The sequence below is a fragment of the Mytilus galloprovincialis genome, chromosome 1, assembly GCF_965363235.1.
Source record: "Mytilus galloprovincialis chromosome 1, xbMytGall1.hap1.1, whole genome shotgun sequence".
Taxonomy (NCBI): domain Eukaryota; kingdom Metazoa; phylum Mollusca; class Bivalvia; order Mytilida; family Mytilidae; genus Mytilus; species Mytilus galloprovincialis.
The window spans coordinates 73,472,083-73,478,947 of record NC_134838.1 but is presented as its reverse complement, the minus strand read 5'-3'; the positions used below and the strand labels follow the sequence as shown (position 1 = coordinate 73,478,947).

The window sequence follows — 6,865 nt, the reverse complement described above, 5'->3', positions numbered from 1 at the left end:
CTATCATGTTCTTTTTTATTTTGTTTGTTGATTTCTTTGCCACATGGTGTGGACCTTGTGTAACCTTTGCACCTATATATGAAGTAAGCTTTTGAATTAAAAATACCATTATCTTTTATAAATGCAATTAGAAACGTGTAAAAGTAAGTAAAGATTAATATCAATTTTCTATCATATAACTATTTTTCTCGTTTTATGATTTTCATTGGTATACTTGAATTATCAAAAAACAAAATTGCACTTTTTTTTAACCCAACACAAATACCAAAACACTTTATGATGATGTTGTGACACACATTGTTTTTCTGATTCTTCTTTTCTAGAAATTGTCAAACGAATACCGTAACAGTGATTGTGTCTTTCTCAAAGTATATGTAGATGAACTTGAGGTAAATTCACAATTTTCATATAACGCCCGTTTTCACTTTGTGTTTTTGTTCTTCTTCTATAAATCATATTTTGATAGGAACTTCTGACATTCTACACACACGAAACTTCATTTGTTGATGGCACTTTCCAATGCAACCCGAATATCTATTTATTTTGTACATTTTCCTACTTTAAATGAAAATATTCACGACAGCATTGCAATATACTAATTGTTACTTCAAATTAACGGATTGATATTAATATCGTATTTCACCGCTGTTCTTGGCAAATGAACTCATCATAGATACCAGGACTAAATTTTGTATATACGTCAGACGCGCGTTTCGTTTACTAAAGACTCATCAGTGACGCTCGAATCCAAAAAAGTTAAAAAGGCCAAATAAAGTACGAAGTTGAAGAGCATTGAGGACCAAAATTCCCAAAAGTGTTGCCAAATTCAGCTAAGGTAATCTATGCCTGAGGTAGAAAAACCTTAGTATTTCAAACCGAAAGTCCCCAAGGATATTAATAGCTTCACAGTGTATCACTCTTTTTTAAAGATTTTGAATACCATATCACCCCAACCCCAAAGAAAAGTATATGATGGATAAAGAAATAAAGGCAACAGTAGTATACCGCTGTCTTTATACACGTAACTTTCTTTAGGTACTGTAATATTTGTATTATTATATATTCTAGGACGTTGCTTCTGAATGTTGGATAAATATAATGCCTACATTTCTTTGTTACATATATGACAAAAAGGTATGCTTTGAAATAACTGATTAACAAGAGTAAATAATAGAGCTGTTGTTTTCTATACATTAAATCTCAAATAGGCTAAATTATGTAATTCATCAAACAAGTGGTACTTTCATTGATAAACGATAATGATGATATAACTGTGCAATTAAGGACTCAAATATTACGCGTTAAAGTTTTCGTTCGCCTATCTTATACAGTCGGAAAGCTGACCCCGGTTTGACCCCATTTCTTAAAGCAACAATGGACGTCATGTGATTACCATGTATGGGCATTTTTTTACCAAAAAAAGTGAAGCCCGTTTTTTGGAATTGGTAGATTTTTGCATGGATTAAAAATAATTTCCTTTTAAGTGAACATTCTATGCTGAATTTAAATTATGTTATGTAACATAACTTGGACTATGATATGTCAAATTTATGCCACTTGATATGCTAAGATACGCAAATGTTCCACTTCGATGTGTCGATATTTCTGACGAAGCGGGGCCGACGGTAATTCACGAGTTACGTCCCTTTGTTTGACACTATCATGAACAAACTATTGTTATATCAAGCACTGTTATGCTGTTATTTAAATGTGGATATTATTAAAATAATCTTATTAAGTATATTTTGATACTGTAAACATGTGCAAAAAATTAGAGAAACACATTTTATCACTTTTCAGAACTCAGTCCCAGTGAAATATGCCCTATTGTGTCCATATGTGCCATAATAGGGATAATAATTTAATATTAATTTAATATTCCAAGAGTTAATTCAATATTTATGTTTTGGTAAGTGTTTTTACTGCTGTAACCAAATTGTTTTAACAGAAATACATTTCTACTCAATTAATACAAGGGGTAGTCAAAATATTCATGAATAATGTATCAAGACAGGATTAAAATGATAAAAAAAAACAGGAGTTCCTTTTCATTACTGATACCTGGTCCTACCTTTTTCATTTAAATTTAAAAGTGATTATAATGAAAGTATTCTGAATGTAAAATCTTCATTATTTTAGATAAAAGGAAATTAGTTTGCAATCCTTGTATGAACAAACTAATTATAACAATAAATGTTGTCTCATTGATTTCATGCAAGTAACAGTTCTAATGAATAGACTCAAATTATAAAAAAAACACACTAAACCAATAAATAAATGGTGCTAATCATGAACTTGAAAATAAATAAGAACAAAAAGGACTCAGTAATATTTTTTTTCTTCTATTTGAAAAAAATAATAATAACATTAAAAAAAACTATGCATTTTATATTTATATAAAAGTATTTCAGAGCAGTTTCTGGGGGCTTTATACAGTCAACATTTATGTTTTAGATCACAACTTGGCACAAGTCAAAATTTAGTCATTCTTCATGTCAGTACGATCAGGCTTTGAATAAGATTGATTAAAATGCTATTCTTAAAGAGATTGTTTTAAGGCAGCAACCATTTGATTTTCGGGGAGGGGGGCTATGCCTATGGATATTTTTCCAGACAAACTTTTTTTCTGCCTTTGGCAAAAACAATAAAAAATTTTGGCGACAAGTCGAAAACAATTCTTCTCATTTCATTTAATGGCAGCTGAGGGTAAAACAAACATTTTTTTCCCAGTGTCAAAAACAAATTTATTTTTTACCCAAAAATTGAAAACAAACTTTTTTTTTATCCAAAAAATCCCAAGTATTTCAAGAATTCAAAATTTTGTTAATTTATTATTCTGACCATATCAATGATAATTCATGTCAACAGTGCTAACTTCTGGGATGGTGCTACCTCTTGGGAATTAAAACTCCACCAGAAAGATATTTTGACATTTTTACCAATTACGTCTTTTTGATTTGTTCACACATTGTTATCAATATAATTGAGTTTTACAGGTGAGAAGTTTAGCTAGCGATAAAATCAGGTTTAATCCGCCATTTTCTTCACAAAGAAATGCATGTATCAAGCCAGGAGTATGACAGTTGTTATTCATTTATTTTAATGTGTTTTGTCTTTTGCCATTTAATAAGGGATTTTCCTATTTGAATTTTCCTTGGAGTTCGGTATTTTTTATATTTTACTTTTTATCCATTGTATAGCAATCTTTTAAAAAGACATTTTCTTGCTTATATTAAAAATTAAACGACAATTTTTAAGTATTGGTTTTAGCTATCTTATCAGTTCTGTATAACCATAATTATCGCTATTTTGTGCCTTTTTCCTTTTATCTTTTCTGTGATAATTTTTATGTCATGCTACTCGCTTGAGATGGAAAATTATCGCTAGAAACTAAGGAGGCACGTGGCGTTGCTAATGAAATTGACATGAAATTGACAACGTCGTCATAGGTAAAATAGCGGGAAACAGATTATTATTGGTCATCTCAACTCGATTGCTTTTCTCGCTTTCCCCGTACCGGCTCAAGCGATAAAATCAATTTCGTTATTATTAACGATAATCTTTAAGAAGTGCATAGCCAAAAAACAAATATTTAAGATAAAATTGTCAATATTGGATTTTGCCAAACACACATATATATATATATATATATGAGTTGAATTCAAGATGGCATTTTTATACCTTCTACTTTGACTAGTTTTTATTGATTAAATGTATATATTTTGGGTTTTGTTTTTTTTTTATTATTATTTAAGCAGTCCATTGGTTGATTTTTCATTTTATTTCAGTGATTTTGAACGGTTTGATACTTAAAAAAAACATTACAAAATGTAAAGATATTTTTGATTGATTGACGAATTGCATTTGCGACATTCTTATCGCAAATTCACTGTAGCAACTCTACAACATAGGACTGTTCGTCTCGGATAGATCAAAATATCATGTAAATCTTTCTCTATTCAGCAGTGTAATTCTTCCAGTTTTATCATCAAACCATTCATTTATACTTCTTATCCATATGTTATTACAGGTTGATCAACTGGTAGGAGCAAATGAAGATAAATTTAGAAAGATGATTGAAAGGCACATCTGATTCAACAAACGAATACTTTGACATTATATCGATTGTTTTGTCCACATTTAGTCATTTTTGTGTTATTAATTTGTCCTAATAATTCTATACAAATTATTACATTCCTTTTCAATTAAAAAAAACTCATCATAAATACCAGAGTTAATATAGTTATCAAAGGTACCAGGATTATAATTTAGTACGCCAGACGTGCGTTTCGGTTAGCGCTATAAAACCAGGTTTTATCCACCATTTTCTACATTTGAAAATGCCTGTACCTAGTCAGGAATATGACAGTTCTTGTCCATTCGTTTTTTATGTGTTTTGTTATTTGATTTTGCCATGTGATTATGAACTTTCCGAATTCAGTTCAGTATTTCTGTGATTTTACTTTTTCGTGTACATTAGACCTATCAGTGACACCATATCAAAATATTTATAAAGTCAAACAAGTGCAAAGTTGAAGAGCATTGAGGATCCAAAAATCCAAAAAGTTGTGCCAAATACGGCTAAGCAATCTATGTCTGGTATAAGAAGTTTTATATTTACGCCAGACACGCGTTTTGTCTAAACCAAAAAGACTTATCATTGACGCTCGAATTCATAAAAGTTATATAAAAAAAAGCCAAATAAAGTACGAAGTTGAAGAACATTGAGGACCAAAATTCCTAAAAGTTTGGTCAAATACGGCTAAGGTAATCCATTCATGTGGTAGAAAAGCCTTAGAATTTCAAAAAAAAATCAAAAGTTTTGTAAACACTTTGACCGAATGTTGATATGCGTGCTAAGTGATGGATGCATATGAGGAGACGTATACGCTACCTATTCAGAAATCCAACTTTACCACATTTAGAGTCCATGTCACCTTTAGTTAGGTTCTTTGATTGGTATCATCTTAATCTATTTATGAGATTTGAAAATCGGTTACCTACTGCTGCTTATATTTAATGACGTATCTCTAATAGCCTTCGAAATCTTTATATACGTAAGGTATAAATATCTGGCAATTGAGTGGTTGATATTGTTTAGACAGCAGTTTTTGTATTGATATTGGGTTCAGTAATTATATACCTATATTGAGTTATTTACTTTCAGAACGATAGGTCATTATTTCGAAGAGTCAACCCGGACGATACCATGTTTTAATGAAATATGCTCCAATGCATGAAATAATGACCCATGTGAGGTCATTATTTTACTTCAAACGTGCAAACTGTAATGTACTTCAATAGTATATTCGTCTGGTAGTTAGTTTCTTGTTGCCGATTGGGGAATATATTTTTTAAAGTTAAATCTATGACAAGTGTAAAACAATCGGCATTGCTTGCATTTTAATTTTAGAATTTTAGACTACCAGCCCAGTAGTCAACACTTCGGTGTTGACATGAATATCAATAATGTGGTCATTTTTATAAATTTCCTGTTTACAAAACTTTGAATTTTTCGAAAAACTAAGGATTTTATTATTCCAGGCATAGATTACCTTAGCCGTATTTGGCACAACTTTTTGGAATTTTGCATCCTCAATGCTCTTTAACTTTGTACTTGTTTGGCCTTACAAATATTTCGATTTGAGTGTCACTGATGAGTCTTATATAGACGAAACGCGAGTCTGGCGTACTAAATTATAATCCTGGTACTTTTGATAACTATTGAAAGATCTTGAATAGACTTCCTATTGAACACATTGACCATGTTAACTGAAATTCTAATTGACTCCTTAGAATAATAGTTTTGTTTAAAAAATAAAGATAAATGTTTTACAAAGTAGATTATCCGTTCAAAGAATTTACTACTTTTTTTACAATTTCTATATGTGTGTATTGTCTTGTTAACATTGGAATAAGATCCGTTTGAATGTTCACAGTAACTTAATTTCAAAAGAGATGCATATCAATCAGTTGGGAAGCTTCATGTTTTATGTCAACCAATATCATATAAGCATCAAATTGAACAGAAATATTTTTTAATGGTTTATTTTTTATAACTACAAATCATAACATATATTGCAATAAAAAACAATTAAAAATTAAAAAAAACACCCATAGTTTGTCATCGAAAATCCTGTAAATATACTGATGTACCATGTAACCCTTGAGACCTGACAGTCTACTTGCAGAGGTATTGACATTTTTTTTCATTCATATAGATAAACGAATCGATACCTTGTACATGATATGTGTTTCCGGAAAGATTTCATTAAGTATACTGAACGCTAAGAGTTAGTATCCACCACAAAAATAACACATAATAAAACAAATCAACTAAATACAAAGAGGAATGTTAAAAGTTTCAATATCTAGAACGCTTTGCAAATCAAATTATTCGACTCAGAAGTATGTATTGCATCGCAACAAATTGCGTTATCCACAATGTTCATAAAAATTCTTCGAATCTTTTCATTTTTGTAAGAACATATTCATCAATACATATCATTGCAAAGTAACTAATAACCAATTGAAACGTTCTTCAAAAAGATGTCGTTTTTATTTCCAACCAAAATATCTTTACTTTCAAGTGCTTGCTAAGTAACAGAGACTGAACTTATCAATAAGCTTTAATAGACATGTTTCGTTTAATGTATTTAAAAGCAATAACCAATCAACCAAGGAACGAAAGCGTTCTTTAGATCTCCATTGTTGTTACTTTTAAAGTATATGCTAGTTTTGTATTCAAGCAAATCTTATTATCAATATTGACCACGGTTGCCTCTAGAACTTATTATCAGGCAAATTAACTTAAATGGAATTGCCAGGTACAGAACATGTTTTCCTATTATATCATATAAGTGCA

The 6,865-nt window shown here is 30.3% G+C and overlaps 1 long non-coding RNA gene across 1 annotated transcript; it reads left to right on the top strand.

Moving 5' to 3' along the window:
- The first annotated feature begins 327 nt into the window (after positions 1-327).
- On the top strand, positions 328-4,408 carry LOC143044418 (uncharacterized). The gene is made up of 3 exons (XR_012968679.1): positions 328-389; positions 1,069-1,134; positions 4,031-4,408. It is a non-coding gene; the product is annotated as an uncharacterized LOC143044418 (long non-coding RNA).
- The last annotated feature ends 2,457 nt before the right edge of the window (positions 4,409-6,865 follow it).